Here is a 20,947-nt window from a genome sequence, read left to right on the forward strand (position 1 = left end):
CAATCTTTGCTTTACTGCCTTGAAAATATAAACTCCAACCAAATATTCAACACTTTGGGTAATTAAATGTGACAATACTAATATTTACAAGTACAAATTACCATGGACTACACTCACAGGATGATTAAAGGAACACTAAGCTATCTGTAAACAGGAGATAATATTGCCTCCGTTTAGGCTTTCGTGTTCCTGAAAGTTCTGCAAAAATACTTCAGAGATCATAAAAGGTTAATATCCTGTTGATCTGTTCCATTCTCAGCTGGAGAAAGTCTAAGGGGGTGGCTTCGCTAAGGAGCTATTTTTTTATTTTTATTTTGGCATTTTGCCTGGGTTGCTCTAATAAAAATAAACCTTAACTTACCTTCCGCAACTCCCCCAATTCCGCTGGAATTGATCTACCATCTTCCGGTCCCGGTCTTCTTCCGGCACCCGACCTATCACACTGCAGTCAGATAATCACCGGCAGCAGTAATGTCCTGTCTAGGTCAGTGATAGGCTGAGCAGCAGTGTTATGTAACGCCTTCCTTCTGGTGCCGGGCCTCTTACATCACCGATCGAGGTGGGACATCGTTGCGGCTGGGAATTAGCTGAGCCCAGTGAGGTGTCAGGCCCCAAAAGACAACTGGGCCAGAGCATAGGAAAGCTACAAGTCTTGTTCATATGGTGCAACTCTTTAAAAGACAGTTATTCCCTCACATATGCTGTAAAGAGCCATACACTTGTGTGCCGTACACTTGACCTTTAGATGCCTCTATTGCACATGAGCTATTGTCCCCTACCTGAAAAAGTGGTAGGACCCAGAGAAAAATAAGTGCTGAACTGAAATGATCCCGTATTAACTGTAGGACCTATAGGCCTTTGTGATTAATACCCAATGCCCAGTGGGGACAAGACCTGTGCGTCATCAAGGCGTGCCTTTGATCTAATCCAGCTGGTATTTTTCCACCATAGTATTATATGTTCCAGTTAGTACATAAATAGGGGCAAGGAAAACAAATCTGAAAACAAGTCCGTCACACTGGACGTGCGATTTGTCAAAGACTAAGGCAAAACTTTGGTTCAGCCACATCATGTGAATACACCTTTAACTTTTTCATTGGACGGCGAGATATTTACAACTTTATCCCTTAGGATGAGAAAAAGGAAATCAAAGTTTATTTTGACATAACTGCGATATCTGACAAGTGCAGACAAAAAAGAAATATGTAAAAGTTGGTAAAAAGTGCAGAAGCCATACAGAAAAACCACGAGAACAGTCTGGTCTCTTTACACATGAAGCCAGCAGAGATGAATGTTTGTTTTTACAATGAACAATACGGAATGCGGAAATCCTTTTGGGTTTTGCAGTTACCTGCCAGAGAGATGAGGGCTCTCACTAGACAGCAGGCCATGCTCCAGTCACAAGACAACTTACCATTTACTCAGCTGTACAACAAACATTTCCACAGCTCTTTGTACTCTGAAAACCACAAGCCCTGATAGGCAGACAATAGGAGGCATAACAAAAGGTATGGTTATAGGGCACAGCACTTATCTAGGAGCATCGGTCACCACACACGGTTCATAACCTTTCCCCTTTCTACCACTCATCTAGTGGTGTCTTATTTACGCGTACCCTAGAGTCATACAGGAGTCAAGGTATACTGTAGGGGTGGGACAACAAGGCTAAAGTTACAGGTGACCAAGCAACACCTAAAGTGGTCACTGCCTAAAGTGAAATTTTCCTTTTGCATTATTTCAGAAGACTTAAAAGGTAGGAAGACAATGTAATAGAGCAGCAGGAAACACTAGCAGAATGCTTGGATGTATAGGGAGAGGTATAAGCAGTAGAAAGAGAGAAGTGCTCATGCCGCTGTACATAACACCGTTGAGACCTCACTTGGAGTATTGTGTGCAGTACTGGAGGCCGTATCTCCAGAAGGATATAGATACTCTAGAGAGAGTTCAAAGAAGAGCTACTAAACTAGTACATGGATTGCAGGATAAAAGTTACCAGGAAAGGTTAAAGGACCTTAACATGTATAGCTTGGAAGAAAGAAGAGACAGAGGGGATATGATAGAGACTTTTAAATACATTAAGGGAATCAACACGGTAAAGGAGGAGAGCATATATAAAAGAAGAAAAACTACCACAAGAGGGGCAAAGGTTTCTGCAGTAATATCAGGAAGTATTACTTTACTGAGAGAGTAGTGGATGCATGGAATAGCCTTCCTGCTGAAGTGGTCGCTGCAAATACAGTGAAGGAGTTTAAACATGCATGGGATAAGCATAAGGCTATCCTTCATATAAGATAGAGATGGGCATAAGGCTATCCTTTATATAAGATAGAGAGAGACATAAGGCTATCCTTCATATAAGATAGGGCCAGGGACTATTCATAGTATTCAGATTATTGGGCAGACTAGATGGGCCGAATGGTTCTTATCTGCCGACACATTCTATGTTTCATAGTCTCCATCTGACAGACTACAGAAACTAAAAACCCACCTGTTGAGAAAACCAGTCAACCCCAAGAATATTGGGAACTATACAATAGACAAACTGTTTAATATCGAAAGAATAATGTAGATTTTTTTTCCACTAATTTCCTGTAGAACCAAAAGTTTATACATGTATTCTTCTAATGAATAAAAACAAAGAAAAAAAACAAGTGTCCGATCACTGCAGCTTTACAAACTCAGTGATTTTAAAAAAAATAGATTTTTTTTCTTGTACAGGAGTTGCCCTCGGACTGCAACACAATCCTAAGCAAGTGAGTGGCACTGAGCAGAAACAACGCACGCAGGTACAAGTTTGGGTTGGTAGAGTTGTGGGTGTTCAAGTGTTGTGGAGAATAGTCCGTGTTTAAAACGAGCCCTACCTTGTCCGGATCCGCCTAGCCGTTCACCCGCAATTGTGGCTTTATTCTATGTGTATATCTTGCTGTAACTGGCACGGCGGGGCTTCTGCACTGACGTCAGCGCCGCTTATGAATATTCATCCCCCCTCCCTCCAGTTAGGAGCGGCAAAGAGAGGGAGAACTGGAGGGAGGGGGGATGAATATTCATAAGCGGCGCTGACGTCAGTGCAGAAGCCCCGCCCGTGCCAGTTACAGCAAGATATACACATAGAATAAAACCACAATTGCGGGTGAACGGCCGTGCGGATCCAGGTAAGGTAGGGCTCGTTTTAATCAGCGTCTCACGCACTATCCATCAGTAGTGTGGATAGTGCGGGAGAAAATATCTGAAAATTTTCCTTTAAAAAAAAAAATATATATATATATATATATTTTTTTTTTTTTTTTTAAATCAACTGGTGCCAGAAAGTTTAAACAGATTTGTAAATTACTTCTATAAAAAAAATCTTTATCCATCCAGTACTTATTAGCAGCTGTATGCTACAGAGGAAATTATTTTCTTTTTTAATTTCTTTTCTGAGTCAGGAACCGTACAGAGTAGCATAGGTTTGCAATGGGGATTTTCTTCTGCTCTGAACAGTTCCTTATACGGGCACCAGGTGTCAGCAGAGAGCACTGTGGACAAGACAAAAAAATAAATTCAAACTCTGTAGCATACAGCTGCTAATAAGTACTGGAAGGTCTAAGATTGTTTAACTTTCTGGCACCAGTTGATTTAAAAAAAAAAGAAAAGTTTTCCACCGGAGTACCCCTTTAATCCCTTAAGGACTCCTCGCCTTCAAAAAATCATAATTCAGACTCACAGACTAGTACACTTTAATAGTCTCCATAGGGGACTATTTATAGCAATCATTCGATTGCTAATACTGTTCAGTGCTATGCATAGGACATAGCACTGATCAGTATAATCAGTCATCTTCTGCTCTGGTCTGCTCGATCGCAGACCAGAGCAGAAGACCCGTGGAAGGCAGCAGAGGCAGGTGAGGGGACCTCCGGCTGCCATGCTGGATGATCGAATCGCCGCGGCAGCGCTGCGGGCAATCCGATCATCCATTTTAGTGTCCGCAATGCTGCAGATGCCGTGATCTGTATTGATCACGGCATCTGAGGGGTTAATGGCGGACATCCGCGCGATCGCAGATGTCCGCCATTACAGGCGGGTCCCTGGCTGCTATCAGCAGCCAGGACCTGCCACGCATGACACGAGCACCGCTCAGATGCTCGCGGTTATGCATAGGATGTAAATGTACGTCCTGGTGCGTTAAGTACCAGCTCACCAGGACATACATTTACGTCCTGCATCGTTAAGGGGTTAATACAGCAGCAGGGATGTGGAAATCCTATAGCCCGACGCCCGGGACAAGTAGTTTTGGATACCGGGCAGGTAAATTGTTTATAGATTTAGCCCTGTATCGGGCGAGCAGGGACAGACCGACGTCCCCCTTATTTTTCTTTAATGTCGGTGTGAGGCGCAGGAGCGGATACAAGTCTGTACCTCACACAGGCCTCAGAGTGTATGGAGGGGGCTGCGGCCTCCAGCTGACTGCAGAGACCCCTTATCTCCCCTCCCGGAGGATGCAGCTCTACACAAGAAGACACAGCAGGGTGAGAAGAGGACGTAAGACAGCTCGGTGCACAGCTCCCCCCTCCCCCGCACACAGCTCTATCCCTCCCCCTCCCCTGTCTCCACAGGACCTAATCCACCACGGGGAGGCTGCATGTTTGCACGGGGAAAACACAGAGCGGGGGAGGGGAGAGAAGAGGACGTCCGGTGTGAGGGGAGATTTATAACCCATTTAACCTCACACCGGCCAGGACTACAGCTCTGATGTCCACTCATGGCGGCTCAGGTGAGGAGACAGAGAATGCAGGCAGCAGGAAGGGTGGTTGTATATGTGGGATGTGTATGTAATGTATAATGTGTGTATAATGTCTGTGTGTGATGTGTATGTAATGTATAATGTGTGTATGATGTCTGTGTGTGATGTGTGTGTAAAGTATAATGTGTGTATAATGTCTGTGTGTGATGTGTGTGTAATGTATAATGTGTGTATGATGTCTGTCTAAGTTTGTGTGTATGCATGTGATGTATGATGTGGGGGGGCAGCGGTGGGTGTATGTATGATGTGTGCATATGTATGATGTATATGTATGGTGTGAGTGTGATGTGTATGTAATGTATAATGTGTGTATGATGTCTGTCTATGTGTGATGTGTATGTAATGTATGATGTGTGTATGATGTCTGTCTAAGTCTGATGTGAATATGTTTATGATGTGGGGGGGCAGCGGCGGGTGTATGTATGGTGCGAGTGTATGTATGTGATGTATGATATGGGGGGGGCAGCGGTGGGTGTATGTATGGTGTGAGTGTATGTGTGTATGATGTATCTGTGATGTGTGTATGTAATGTATTATGTGGGGGGGGAGGGGGGGCACTGCCGCCGCCGCCGCCAGTTGTGCCATCTAATTTTATTTTTAGTGGTTTCTGGTCACCCGCACTGAATTGCACCCCCAGAATCCTCCCCTTCATACTCGCCCGACGTCCAAGAGCCCCACGGATGCACGCAAACACACCTGAACCAAAACTACAACTCCCAGCATGTTAGACAATAACCTAATCTGTAGAACCATAAAGTGTAACATGCTGGGAGTTGTAGTTCTGGTTCGGTTCAGCTGCAGAGCCATAGGCTGCATCAGGGCATGCTGGGTGTTGTAGTTACTAACTGCAATTCCCAGTATTCCCTGACAGACTATGGCTCTGCAGCTGACACAAACCAAAACTACAACTCCCAGCATGTTACACAATAACCTTAACTGTACTATACAGTGCAACATGCTGCAACACCCACACAACCATAGGCTGTATCAGGGCATGCTGGGAGTTGTAGTTATCTACTAACTAAATGCAACTTCCAGCATTTTCTGGCACAAAATGCACCACATAAACTGAAGAAGCAGGACACCCCCCAGTAACACATAAGTCCCTATTGAGACTGAAAAATTGTGATTAAAATATTTTAAAAAGTGAGTATATATGTGAATAAGCCCCTTTCCTAATAAGTTTCCAATTTTCTTTAAATAAAAATAATGTACAAAAATAAACATAAGTGGTATCGCTGCATGTGGAAATGTCCAGACTATTAAAATATAATGTTAATTAAACCGTGCGGTGAACGCTGTAAATGTAAAGAATAGTTCAGAATTGTTCATTTTTGGTCACTTCATATGAGAAATTTTTTTATGATGATCAAAAAGTTATATCTAGACTTTTCTGGTCTTGTCTCGGGTGTAAGAGGAGCTACAGCTCTCCCCCCGCTAATATTCTTGCATACTGCGATCACCGGGGCCGCTATTAAACCATTAGATCACCGCTGTCTAAGTTGACAACAGTGTCTAAAGGATCTTAAATCCATCCCTGGTGGTCTAGTGGGGGGGGATCAGACTATTTTGGTGGAAATTATTTTATCTACCAGGACAAGTGGATTTTCTTGAGGGACAAGTAGATTGTGTTCCGCTTTAGTCCCTTGGACAAGTAGTTTTTTTTTTTAATTTCCACACCCCTGAGCAGCCACAGAACCCTATATGCACCACTATTCAGGCCATATAAGCTGTGTTCATACTAATGCATCTGATGCAGATCTAAACTGGGCAAGTAGAGGATGTGAGGTTTCCAATGACACTTCTCCCTTTATTGTCACAATGGATAGTGTCATGCAAAGCCAGATCTGTAGGCCTGCATGCTTTGAGTTGTGATTGTAAATCCGATAATGTATTGTGTTATCCCATTGGCTATTGTTTTCCCCTCTGTGATGTCTATGAAGTCCTGTGTTTATACATTTCCTTTGAAGTATAAAACATGTTGACACTTAAGAGTAATCTGTAACTCACAGTGATGGTGTTAGCTGGATAAACTAGACACTGGGGCCCAGATTTATCAAACTGTGTGAGAGAAAAAGTGGAGGGATTATCCCACAACAACCAATCACAGCTCAGCTAACAAGCTCTGGTAAAGTGAAACCTGAGCTGTGATTGGTTGCTGTGGGGAAATCACTCCACCTTTTCTCTCACACAGTTTGATAAATCTGGGCCTGTGTCTCCAAACCAGCATGGGGGGAATCTCTAACAACAGGAGGTTATGCCAAACCTGGATACGTATTGCCTACTCCCCTGAGAAGTACGAAGTATTTACTTTCATTTTAAAATTCCCTGCTGGGAGCCCTGAATGGCCAGTGCTGAGGAGCTCCCAGCGGGGTAGGGGTGATGAGGTGGACATATATAAATGCACTGCGGGAGAACCATATATATATATATATATAAATGTGCTACGGGGGCAAGATATATAGAAGCGCTGTGGGGGCCAGATATATTAACCCCCCCAGCAAGATGGAGATATATATAGATAGAGAATATATATCTTTCTCCACCGCAGCGCTTCTATTTGAAAACCCCGCCGGGAGCCCTGAATGGCTCCTCAGTACCAGCCATTCAGGGCTCCCGGCGGGGAATTTAAAAATGAAAGTAAAAACACACGATACATCACAAGAGAGTGGAGCATGCCGCCCGCTCCCCTGTTTAATAACTTTTAATCACATCGGGTCTCAGAAGTGAGACCTGGTGCGATCAATCCCTCAGCCCCATACTACAACCCCCATCATGGAACAGAGTCTGTTCCATGATGGGGGTTGTAGTACAAACACTAATGTAGCCTCCCCAGTCACCAGGGAACTACTACTCCCATCATGGAAACAAGTCTGTTCCATGATGGAGTAGTAGTAGTCCCGGCTGTTGGTCTTAATGGATGAATATGCCCATTATTTTGACGGACATTTTTCAGCTGTTAGCACCTGTTATTTCATCCGTTATTATACATCCTTTTTTTACATAGAAAACAGATGTTTAATAACGGATGAATGCTCATAGTGTGAAAGACCCTAAGACTATCAATGCAGAATGGAGAATCACACAGAGGTAAACATTGCAGGTATGCAGGGGATGACCTAACGGCTAACCCGGAGTAACCTGGACCTCCCGATCTGGCCTTAAAAGGGTATTCCAGTAAAAAAAACTTTTCATATCAACTGGTTTCAGAAAGTTAAACAGATTTGTAAGTTACTTTATTAAAACAACTCTTAATCCATCCAGTACTTATCAGCTGCTGAAGTTGAGTTTTTTTCTATCTGACCACAGTGCTCTCTGCTGACACCTCTGTCTCAGGAACTGTCCAGAGCATGAGAGGTTTGCTAAGGGGATTTGCTCCTGCTCTGGACAGTTCCTGAGACAGACAGAGGTGTAAGCAGAGAGCACTGTGGTCAAACAGAAAACAACTCAACTTCAGCAGCTGATAAGTACTGGGGGGATTAAGATTTTTTTTAAATAAAGTAACTTACAAATTTGTTTAACTTTCTGGAGCCAGTTGATATGAAAAAAATTGTTTTTAACTGGAATACCCCTTTAAAGTCGAAGTAGACTAAGGGCCGAGGTGCAAAAGGGTGCTATAACTCACTGGGCGTTGTGAATGCACTTGAGTGAATATTTATAGATATGGCTGGATGTCCGGGCTGTGTTTCATGGTGCACATGCATTTAATTTAATTTGTCTTTCAGGGTGTGGTGCCCTTTTGGATTTCCCTCTGGAGATCTAGTGAAGGTGTGAGGCCCTCAGGATCCTCACCTCCCTGCAACCTGGGAATCTGCTTTGACATGGATGCCTTCGGAGAAGGTCTTACGATGGATCACATGCTTGTGCGCTTTTTGTGTGGCACGCTTGCACTTTTTTTTCACCTGGGTGATAGATGCATGTACCTTAGCATGAAAAATAATAAATAATAAATAAAATGAAAAATATGCCCATATAATAGTCTTGATGGTTGCAGAGAAGATTGATTTATACTGAGGTTTGGGTTACATTGACTTATTGCACACCTATAGTCTTTTATTCAGTCTGGCTATATACTTGTCCGTGACACTGGGTTGTTGCCCTCTTACGGCCTCTTCCACGTCTCCTGATGTACTGTCCTGTCTCCTGGTAGCGCCTCCATGCTCTGGACACTATGCTGACACACCTTTTTGCCACAGCTCGCATTGGTGTCCCATCCTGGATGAGCTGCACTACCTGAGCCACTTGTGTGGGTTGTAGACTACGTCTCATGCTACCACTAGAGTGAAAACACCGCCAGCATTCAAAAGTGACCAAAACATCAGCCAGGAAGCATAGGAACTGAGAAGTGGTCTGTGATCACCACCTGCAGAACTCCTCCTTTATTGGGGGGTGTCTTTCTAATTGCCTATAATTTCCACATGTTGTCTGTTCCATTGATTGTCAATCAGTGATGCTTCCTGAGTGGACAGTGTGATTTCACAGAAGTGTGATTCACTTGGAGTTACATTGTGTTGTTTAAGTGTTCCCTTTATTTTTTTGAGCAGTTGTTCAGTATAGTAAAAGGGCTGCATAGTCAAGGTAACCCAGTATACCAAAGCTTACACCCAGGCAAGCAATCCAGACAATGGGAGCCTCCATTGATCTGCTCTATGTATAGGCTGTAAATATTTTCCTAATATATTGCTTATTGAAAGCATAAATATAACTTTAGGAACTTTTTTTATTTTATTAGAATGCAGAGATGGAAACAAAAAAGTAAATTCTAAAAATGAAGCCTGCCAAGGAGAAAATCCCGAAGTAATGTGAGCAGTGAATACTGAGCATCACATGCTATAGCGTTTACTAGAATATGATCGCTTTCTCCCAGTGCACACAACTGGATTATACCAGAAGGACCACAGAATCAAACATTTAATGTGTCTGCATTCCTTGTAATAACACATTGTGCGCCATCTACTTCACTTAAAAATATACAGTATTTATACACTTATGTCAAAAGCAGCTGCTTTTCAGATCTTGTTACCGTAAATGGTGGGTGTGAGAAAAAGGGGTTTTCGAACTCTCTTACCACTGGCATTTAAGGAATGGCTAGGGCACCAAGTGCCGGCCTAAGACGCTGAGTCATTACTGCCTCAATGGAGAGGATAATTGGGCTGCATTAGTAATGCCAAAATATCTATGTTAGAAAAATAAAAGCAGATGTGTGTATTCTGCCATCATCAACGCATACATCTCATTTTGTATAGTATTCTCTCCTAAGAAACGGGCGCTCAAGCTTTTCACACAGGGAGAGGCACTATCCCAGAACCTGTACTATTGCGTCAACTCTGTTTATGGTCTGTATAGTCTGGTTACTATTCATCACGAAGTTGCACACCCATATATATGTATTTTTTAACTAGTTGACACAATTGTCTACAACTATACTGTATGCAGGCGGTGATGTCGCGCAGCTTTTTACATTTTTGTAATATTTTTTTCAATAAATATTTATAGTTTATGCATACTTTCATATAAAGGGACTCCATTCTGTTCTTTCTGGAATTATATGGATAGGGAGAATGCAGCATGGTGGCTCTGTGGTAAGAATCACTGACATGCAGCACTGGGGTTTAGGGTTATAATCCAACCAAGTACAACATTGGCATGGAGTCTTTGAAATTATGAATAAGGGTTAGTGAGGCCAGAAACACGTCAAGCTACTGCTATTAATGTTTGTGTTGTCTGCGGCCTGTGTCCATGGTGTAGTATTTTAAGGCATGCTATTAGAAGGCAAAAAAAGTTTTACCCCATTCAAAAGTACTTGGATTCAAACTGTTTTGCCATTTCATTTGGGTATCCGGAGTTCGGGCTCCTCGACTGTGCAGGTCAGCTGAGCACAGTACCCTGCATTTGGTGAATAATTGTTACTAATTTTTGTAAGTAAACTTTTGCTCAAAAATGTGCACAAAACTTTGCTAATTTTCTACACACTTTTTTTTTTCTGGTGACAGCATTGATAAATTCTCACCAAATTATGTTCTTTGCATGGGCCTTTCCTGCCTTCCCATACTCCAAAAACATACTGATAGGCTAATTGGGAATTAAGATTGCAAGCCATTGTAAGTGATGACAATCTCTGCACGCCGCTGCTAAACATGTTGTTGCCATTATATGAAGAGGAACAATTCTGCATCCTAAAATCTGCTATTTCTTCAGTAATGTCATGAGTGCAGACACAGCTTTTGTTAAAGAAACAAAACTGTACAAAAATTCCCATAGACCTCCACTTGGTTATAGATGTGGAGAACACACAGTGGGGGAAAAAAGTATTTAGTCAGTCACCAATTGTGCAAGTTTTCCCACTTAAAAAGATGAGAGAGGCCTGTCATTTTCATCATAGGTATACCTCAACTATGAGAGACCTAATGAGAAAAAAAATCTATAAAATCACATTGATTTAAAAAAAAAATTAAAAAAAATTATTTGCAAATTATGGTGGAGCAAAAGTTGCAGAGTTGCCATAGAAACCAATCAGATCATTTCTTTCATTTTTCAGAGGCCATTTCAAAAATGATAATCTGATTGGTTGCTATGGGCAACTCAGTAACTTTTCTTCTGGACAGGTTTTAATAAATCTTCCCCTATGTTTCCACCCCCATGCTTCACAGTAGGTATTTTGTTCTTTGGATGCAACTCAGCATTCTTTCTCCTCCAAACACGACAAGTTGAGTTTTTATCAAAAAGTTCTACTTTGGTTTCATCTAACCATATGACATTCTCCCATTCCTCTTCTGGATTATCCAAATGCTCTCTAGCAAACTTCAGACGGGCCTGGACATGTACTGGATTAAGCAGGGGGACATGTCTGGCACTGCATGATTTGAGTCCCTGGCGGCGTAGTGTGTTACTGATGGTAGCATTTGCTACTTTGGTCCCAGCTCTCTGCAGGTCATTCACTAGGTCCCCCCGTGTGGTTCTGGGATTTTTGCTCACCGTTCTTGTGATCATTTTGACAACATGGGGTGAGATCTTGCGTGGAGCCTCAGATCGAGGGAGATTATCAGTGGTCTTAAAGGTCTTCCATTTTCTAATAATTGCTCCCACAGTTGATTTCTTCACACCAAGCTGCTTGCCTATAGGAGATTCAGTCTTCCCAGCCTGGTGCAGATCTACAATTTTGTTTCTGGTGTCCTTTAACAGCTCTTTGGTCTTGGCCATAGTGGAGATTGGAATGTGACTGTTTGTGGTTGTGGACAGGTGTCTTTTATACTGATAACAAGATCAAACAGGTGCCATCAATACAGGTAATGAGTGGAGGACAGAGGAGACTCTTAAAGAAGAAGTTACAAGTCTGTAAGAGCCAGTAATCTTGCTTGTTTGTAGGTGACCAAATACTTATTTTCCACCATAATTAGCAAATAAATTATTTATAAATCAGACAATGTGATTTCATGGAATTTGTTTTCTCATTATGTCTCTCATAGTTGTATGTGGTCTCCACATCTTTATTTTCAAAGTTCCCGGAGACAATTCTCACTTTATTTTCTTTTGACAATTGAATGTATGTCATAATTTCAAAGTGAGGAAACCTCTTTGATTCAATTGTATAATATTGTGTATATTCAAGGATGTGGAAATCCTATCGCCCGACGCCCAGGACATGTAGTTCCGGACGCATGAAGCTTTCATGCATTTAGCACTGTATTGGGCAAGCAGGGCCGGACTGACTTCCCCCTTTATTTTTATAACGCCTGTGTGAGGTGCAGACTGATGGGAGGAGCGGACCCAGACTTTCATGGGACGCAAGTCTGCACCTCACACTGGTGCTCAGGGTGTAAGGAGCGGGCTCCTGACTCGAACCCGGCTCCATACCCGGCAGCCCCCAGCTGATTTCAGTAGCTGGGGGCCGCCGCTAATAGCCTGGCATGCGGCGATTAACCCTTTAGATCGCCGCTGTCAAAGTTGACAGAGGCGTCTAAAAGGGACCTGTTAACCATCCCTGGTGGTTTAGTGGGATGGATCGCCTCTGCATTCATGGCTTACCTCTGCATTCATGGCTGCCCCATGGATCTGCACTTGATTGAGCCTGCCTTGAGCAGGCTCAATCAAATGAACACAGATCAATGGAGTTCAAAAGAACTGCATTGATCTGTATGAGGAATCTGATGATTCTTCCAAATAAAGTAATAAAGTGCATAAAAAAAAAAAAAGGTTTAAAATACAACTATTAACCCCTTCCAAATTAAAAGTTCATTTCACCCCCTTTTCCCATTTTTCATATAAAAATATGTAAACATAATAAAAATAAAAACATATTTGTTATTGGCGCATGCTTAATTGTCTGAACTATTAAAATATTACATTATATATCCAGCATGGTCAATGGCCAAATCAGAGAATTGCATTTTTTTATGTTTATAACATCACATCCCAGAAAAAATGAAGTAAAAAGTGTTCAAAAAGTCCGATTAATACTAAAATGGCACCGATACAATCAGCAGATTACTGCCCCAAAAATGAGCCCTCATGCAGCCCAGTATGTGGAAAAATAAAAATGTTTATAGGGGGTCAGGATTTTTTTTATTATTATTATTATTATTATTAAAAAGTTTAACCACTAAAGGACGCAGGATTTTTCAGTTTTTGCATTTTCGTTTTTTTCCTCATCACCTTCTAAAAATCATAACTCTATCAATTTTGCACCTAAAGTTCCAAATTATGGCTTATTTTTTGTGCCACCAATTCTACCAAAATATCTACAGCGAAACAGAGAAAAAATTCATTGTGCAAGAAAATTGAAGAAAAAACGCCATTTTGTAACTTTTAGGGGCTTCAGTTTCTAGGCAGTTGGTAAAAATTATATCTTATCTTTATTCTGTAGGTCCATACGGTTAAAATAATACCCTACCTATATAGGTTTGATCATGCAGGAAAACTTATACATTTAAAATTGTCATCGTCTGACCCCTATAACTTTTTTATTTTTCTGCGTACGGGCCAGTAAGGGGCTCATTTTTTGCACCCTGATCTGAAGTTTTTATGGTACCCATTTTTATATTGATCGGACTTTTTGATCGCTTTTTATTCATTTTTTAATTTTATAAAGTGACCAAAAATATGCTATTTTACACTTTGGAATCTTCTTGCGTGTGCGCCATTGACCATGTGGTTTAACAATATATTTTTATAGTTCGGACATTTCCGCACGCGGCTGTACCACATGTTTATTTTTATTTACAGTTTCTTTTTTTTAAATGGGAAAAGTGGGGTGACTTACTTTTATTAGGGAAGGGGTTATATGATCTTTATTAACTTTTTTTCACACTTTTTTTTTTGCAGTGTAATAGAGCCCCCCCCCCCCCCCCCCCCTAGTGGCTATGACACTGCACATATGGATCTCATACACAGATCATTGCTGGGCATTGACACAGCAAAGAACAGTGTTATCGGCGGTCGATTGCTCAAGCCTGGATTTCAGGCTTGGAGCAATCAATCGCCGATCGGACACTATTTCACTGCGATGGTCCCGATCCGCCCGAATGAGCTGCCGGGAAGCTTTCACTTTCATTTTAGATGCAGCGATCGCCGGGACCGGGTGCAGAGCATAAGATACAGAAAAATGAAAAGTGTCATTACAAAGTAATTAGTCCCGCAACAAACAAGCATCATATGGGTCTGTAGATGGAAAAATAAGAGTTATGGCTATTATAGGGCGAGGAGGAAAAAACGAAAGCGCAGAAACTAATAAAGACATTATTTACATCCTATTTTGGTTGAAATTTTTTTGTCTACCAGGACAAGTGGATTTTCATGAGGGACAAGTAGATTGCGTTCCGTTTTAGTCCAAGTTGACAAGCTATTTTTTTTTTCAAATGAAGACAAAGAGAGAGGATCGCACTTACCAGGAATACAACTCTTTATTCCGTACCGGTGACGGAATAAAGAGTTGTATTCCTGGTGAGTGCGATCCTCTCTCTTTGTCTTCATTTGAACTTTTATTCTATCTGTTTATGGAGACGCACCGCTATAGGCAACCCTCTAGCTAGCCCCGCAGCCCCCTCGGATGCAAAGCGTGCCAGTAGCCTTTATTTCTGGTAGTGCCGGGTCCATTTTCTCCTTACCTTGACTATTTTTTTTTTTATTAATTTATATTAAAAAAAAAAAATAAAAAAAAATACACTTTACCATAAACCTTTGCCCTAGAATCACTTTCATAAAAAATAAATGAAAATCACCACCAGTTTACACAAAACAGAACTAATCAAAAGGAACAACAAAAGACAGCCTTTACTACCTCTTTGATGCCTCTATGTGATATCTCATGCTCACTTTCTGATCCTGATGCAAATTGTCTGCTCTGTTCTTTCCATTGGCATACTTCTGCTGTATATTCTAGCTGGAATTTCAGCCAACTGTCTCCCTCCCACTATGTAGGAGGCTCCTGTGAGTATAGTGGGCAGGGTAATAGTTAATAAGTTTTGGTGGGAAAGCGACAGAGGTGGCTGAATCCCAGCTAAACTGCACACCACAAACTGGAACTCCATTACCAGCTAAACACCAGACAGGAAGTGAGGCAATGGAAAGAACAGAGCAGACAGTTTGCACCAGGAGCAGCAGTACAGCACAAAATAACACAAAAAGGCAGTAAAACCATATTCCAAAAACATTTTCATTTATTAGAGCTAAAAACTGGTTTGAGCATAGGACAACACTAGAGATGAGCTAACTTACAGTAAATTCGATTCGTCACGAACTTCTCGGCTCGGCAGTTGATGACTTTTCCTGCATAAATTAGTTCAGCTTTCAGGTGCTCCCGTGGGCTGGAAAAGGTGGATACAGTCCTTGGAGACTCTTTCCTAGGACTGTATCCACCTTTTCCAGCCCACCGGAGCACCTGAAAGCTGAACTAATTTATGCAGGAAAAGTTATCAACTGCCGAGCAGAGAAGTTCGTGACTAATCAAATTTACTGTAAGTTCGCTCATCTCTAGACAACACCATTAAAGCTGGCCAAATAGAAAAATGGCTGTTGGTTGAATACACTCCACCAAGGCCATGCACAGGTGAAGAACTACAGGTTGAAGGCCTCTAGCTTATATAAAGTTCTTTTACAGTTTATAAGATTTAGAGAGCAAAGGCCGGAAGAGTGTTCTTTGCCATAGGAAGCTCTTACCTGTTATACAAACACTGAAGGGTGTGTACAATTTCATGAGCTAGAAAGAAGGAATGTAGACAAATGAGGAGGAGCACATTCCACAGGTATGACATGCCAAGCACTGATCTAAAATACAGTCCGCTCATTGTATGTCCATTACTAGGCAGCTAGGACCTATTACTGTACTGTACTTTGCACTGTGCTTCCTTTCAATGACACATAAGACAGCACCAGTCATAGGTGAACATCTGCATGTGCAAAAATGTTCATTAAAGGAAATGCCAGGCCAAGCGTCTTGATGAGGCCACCAAGTATATACGGTATAATGACATTAGTCACATAATGTGCCAGGGGACAATCATTACGGCTCTGATCGCACAGTACATTGGGTTCAGTGCCATTAGGTTTTCATGTTTTGTAAATGTTTTGATGGCAAGGATAGAGTGAACTTATATTTGTTATTACATTATTAGGGCACGTTCCCACTTTGCGTATACGCAGCACATTTCACGCTGCGCAAAATCTGCGGCAGCAGCGGAAAATACGCTGCCTATCTATCGCTCACCATACACACAAAGCTTTCCGGTGGCAGCCCTGTGTGTGCAGTGAGTTTTGGAAACTCACTGCACACACAGGGCTGCTGCCGGAAAGCTTTGTGTGTATGGTGAGCGATGGATAGGCAGCGTATTTCTTGCTGCTGCTGCAGATTTTGCGCAACGTGAAATTCGCTACGTATTCGACAAGTGGGAACGTGCCCTTAGAGCGACAAAGTTTAACATAACATGCACATACAGTGCACACCAGCTCTCACCCTCTCTGATTCTCCTCTTCCACGAATAGTCCTGGGAACTACTCCACATAAGCATAATCTTTGAAAAATTAGGAAAAATTATCTGACAGGGTAAGTTTATTGGGGAAAGCTGTACAATTAAAAGAAGGTTCTAGCACCCTGTTAAACAACATATATGGTGGGGAATGGCAGCATACAGAGGATGCAGCTGGGCCTGTAGATCCTGCACCAGTGTTTCCCAACCAGGGTGCCTCCAGTTGTTGCAAAACTACAACTCCCAGCATGCCCGGACAGCCTTTGGCTGTCCGGGCATGTTGGGAGTTGTAGTTTTGCAACATCTGGGAGGCACCCTGGTTGGGGAATGCTGTCCTGCACACTCACAGGTTGCCAAAGCTGGCGTCCCAGCTGGTCCCATAAATGTCTGATTGGTTATAAATCCGTAAACTTGACAAGGAAATGCTGCATTCTGTTGGGGACATTCCTGAGAAACCCTTGCTACCACTCATAATGAGCCAGTTAAAGGGAATATGTCAGCAGTTTATTACATATTGAGCTGCTAACACGGCTAAATGGGTCCTGAGGAATCAAGTTTAAATCGTTCCAATTTTGCAGAATCTTACTGCTAGGAGAATCAAGAAACCTATTTATACACACACATCCCATAGCCTTTGTATAATAGATGAAAATAAGCTGCATCCAACAGACAGGTGAGTGGGTACCCACCCAGTATAGGAGATCTGTGCTGTGCCGGCTGCTCTCTAGGCTCGCTCCCTACACTGGCCTGATTGTCCCTGATTGGCTGAGGTGCACACAACTACCTCATCTATATTCACTGCTTCCCTAACCATGTGACTTGCTCAGCTCTCTGAAGGCAGCTCCTCCTGCAGCCAAGTATATGTGATACTGACTTTACAACAGTAAGTATATTATGTGTGATACTGCAAACTCTCAGTTGCGTATCTAAGCACAATATATGTGACACTGCCTGCAGCCTATTTAGGACTCGGTTAAATCTGAGTGACACACATGGTGACAGCAATGTTTGGTTTTCATTCAGCTTTCCCAGACTTCTGAATGGCAGAAAAGCATGCTTCTATGCCATTTAGGAGTCTGGGAATGCTAAATGAAAACCAACATTGCTGCCACTCAGTTTTTACTGACTCCTGAATGACAGAAAAACATGCTTCTCTGCCTTTCAGGAGGCTGTGAAAGTTGAGTGCCACACAGTGACAGCAATGTTGATTTTCACTGACCTTTTTAAGCCTTTGGCTGTGCAGGAATGCTGGGAGTTGTAGTTTTATAAGAGCTAGAGGCACACTGTTTGGGAAACACTGCCTTACCCAAAGAATCAAAGAATCCCTTTCTATTGAAGGGATTTTCTAATCCTACGCTGAAGACCATAATTTTTTAAAAAAAATAAATCAAAGCAAAAAGAAAAAAAAATTTTTATAGAATATATGAGAACTTGTTTTCCCTTAACCTTTGATGTACCTTTAAATGTAAAATATCCAGACCTTGCCTTGCACAACTGGCTAAAGACACTGGATATTTTACTGAATAGTTTCTCCAGAACGCCATTACAATATAAAGGACTCGCTGCCAGTGTTCCGCAGAAAGAATGTGAGGGGTTGCTAAGGAATACCTCAGCTATGGAACACAATGCCTCTTTCTTTACCAAAAGCCTCTTAGCAAAGGGGAGCCAAGAAAATCCCAAATGATATGCTCGTGGAGCCAGCGTGCTTTTACTAGTATAGAACGGGACCTAAATCTAAAAAGCAAAGGGGGCGCAGATGTCCACTCAAGTCTTTACAGTGACTGTGCTGGGAATAGTACACAAGAGGGGAATACAAAGTAACTGAGCAGAAATTCCACATGTCCGATTCAGGATAAGCAGCGGCCACCTCCACCGAGAGGACTGAGTAATGCTTTACTAGATTCATGTGTTATGCTGGAAACATTTACCATATCCATGACAACCAGATGCCTGGAGGTACCCACGACCTAGTGAGGGTCACTGCAGCACTAAAAGTCACATATTCTATTTCAGCTTTGCTTTTTTTTAAAGCAGTTCAAGTATTCTAAAATGTTTAACCTCTTAAAAGGGGTACTCTGGAGGAGAAAAAACATTTTTAAATCAACTGGTGCCAGAAACAGATCTGTAAATTACTTTTATTTAAAAATCTTAATCCTTCCAGTACTTATCAGCTGCTGTATGCTCCAGAGGAAGTTGTGTGGTTACTTCCAGTCTGACCACAGTGCTCTCCACTGACACCTCTGTCCATGTCAGGAACTGTCAAGAGTAGGGAGTAAATCTCAATAGTTAAACTCTCCTGCTCTGGAGAAATCCTGAGACAGACCGAGATGGCAGCAGAGAGCACTGTAGCCAGACTGGAAAGAACTACACAACTTCCTCTGTAGCATACAAGCTAATAAGTAGTGTAAGGATTAAGTAATTTACAAAGCTGTATAACTATCCGATACACCAGTTGATTTGACCACATTTCCTTCCTCCAAGAACACCTTTAACCCAACCAGTGTGTCTCCAGCTGTTGCAAAATTACAACTCCCAGCATGTAGCTGACTTTCCAGGCATGCTGGGAGTTAGGAGTTTTTCAACAGCTGGAGGCAACCTGGTTGGGAAACACTGCTTTAAAGGGGTACTCCCGTGGAAATGTTTTATTTTTTTTTTTTATTCAACTGGTCCCAGAAAGTTAAACAGATTTGTAAATTACTTCTATTAAAAAATCTCAATCCTTCCAGTACTTTTTAGGGGCTGTATACTACAGAGGAAATGCTTTACTTTTTAGATTTCTCTGATGTCATGACCACAGTGCTCTCTGCTGACCTCTGCTGTCCATTTAAGGAACTTTCCAGAGCAGCATATGTTTGCTATGGGGATTTTCTCCTGCTCTGGACAGTTCCTAAAATGGACAGCAGAGGTCAGCAGAGAGCACTGTGGTCATGACATCAGAGAAATCTAAAAAGTAAAGCATTTCCTCTGTAGTATACAGCCCCTAAAAAAGTATTGGAAGGATTGAGATTTTTTAATAGAAGTAATTTACAAATCTGTTTAACTTTCTGGCACCAGTTGATTTAAAAAAAAAAAAAAAAAGTTTTCCACGGGAGTACCCCTTTAAAGTGTATATGTGGACAAACATCTTACATGTCATAGTAACATGTTAGAAGTTGTATTGGTGGAGCCCGGGTGCTGAGAACTCATCGATCGCTAGAATAAAGGGGCAAAAGCCATGTGCTCCTTTATATCTGGTCAATAACTGGCAGTAATACAATGGATGTCAACATGACTTCTGATATACGGAATAGCCAGAAGTCCCATAGACTTTCATTTACATTTTGTATACCAATTGTTACAGCTGTTTAGAGAAAAGATGAAATGGATTAGTGTGTGCAGTAACGCTCTTCTGCCCCTCATTCTTGTGATTGGTGGGGGTCTGGGCACCTGGACACCCCCCCCCCCTTATGCAAACTTCTGATGTGTCACTGACATGTGAGAATCTGTCCAAATGATAGTTACACTTCAAGGGCCATGCCATTTTATGCCTTGATCAAAATTATTTTCTGTTTTTACTTCCTTGCATTCCATAAATCATTACTTTTCTATCGCTGTGTAGCTATTTAAAATGGGTACTCCGCTGCTCAGCGTTTGGAACAAAATGTTCCGAATGCTTAGAGACGGCAGCTTGTGACGTCATAGCCCCGCCCCCTCATTACGTCACACCCGCCCCCTCAATGCAAGTCTATGGGAGGGGCCATGATTTGCATTGCGGGGGTGGGGCATCACGAGGGGGCGGAGCTATGACGTCACAAGCTCCTGGCACTGGCTCTAAGCATTCCAAACATTCTGTTCCAAACGCTGAGCAGCGGAGTACCCCTTTAAGGCCTGTTTATGGAATAAGGCAGGCATAGGCAACCTTCGGCACTGCAGATGTTTTTGACTACATCTCCCATGATGCTTTGGTAGCATTTTGGCTGAAAGAGCATCATGGGAGATGTAGTCCAAAACATCTGCAGTGCCGAAGGTTGCCTATGCCTGGAATAAGGCCTTATTTATTCAAGCAGGAGTTTTATCAAAACCTGTGGAGAGGAGGAGTGTTGCTGTCTGCCCACCGAGGTAATGCTTCAGGCCATGTCCACTCCTTGTTTGTGATGTACTATTTGGTGTGTACGTGGAGGCATGACTTTTTTGTATCCTCTACTCAAGTGGTCTCCAAACTGTGGCC

General features: G+C 42.2%; 1 protein-coding gene across 9 annotated transcripts in view; it reads right to left on the minus strand.

Moving 5' to 3' along the window:
* Window positions 1–20,947, minus strand: part of LOC130285091 (neurabin-1-like) — a 151,828-nt gene that overhangs the window by 95,213 nt on the left and 35,668 nt on the right. The gene's annotated exons all lie outside the window — the stretch shown is intronic.

Source organism: Hyla sarda, chromosome 8 (assembly GCF_029499605.1).
Source record: "Hyla sarda isolate aHylSar1 chromosome 8, aHylSar1.hap1, whole genome shotgun sequence".
NCBI classification, from domain to species: domain Eukaryota; kingdom Metazoa; phylum Chordata; class Amphibia; order Anura; family Hylidae; genus Hyla; species Hyla sarda.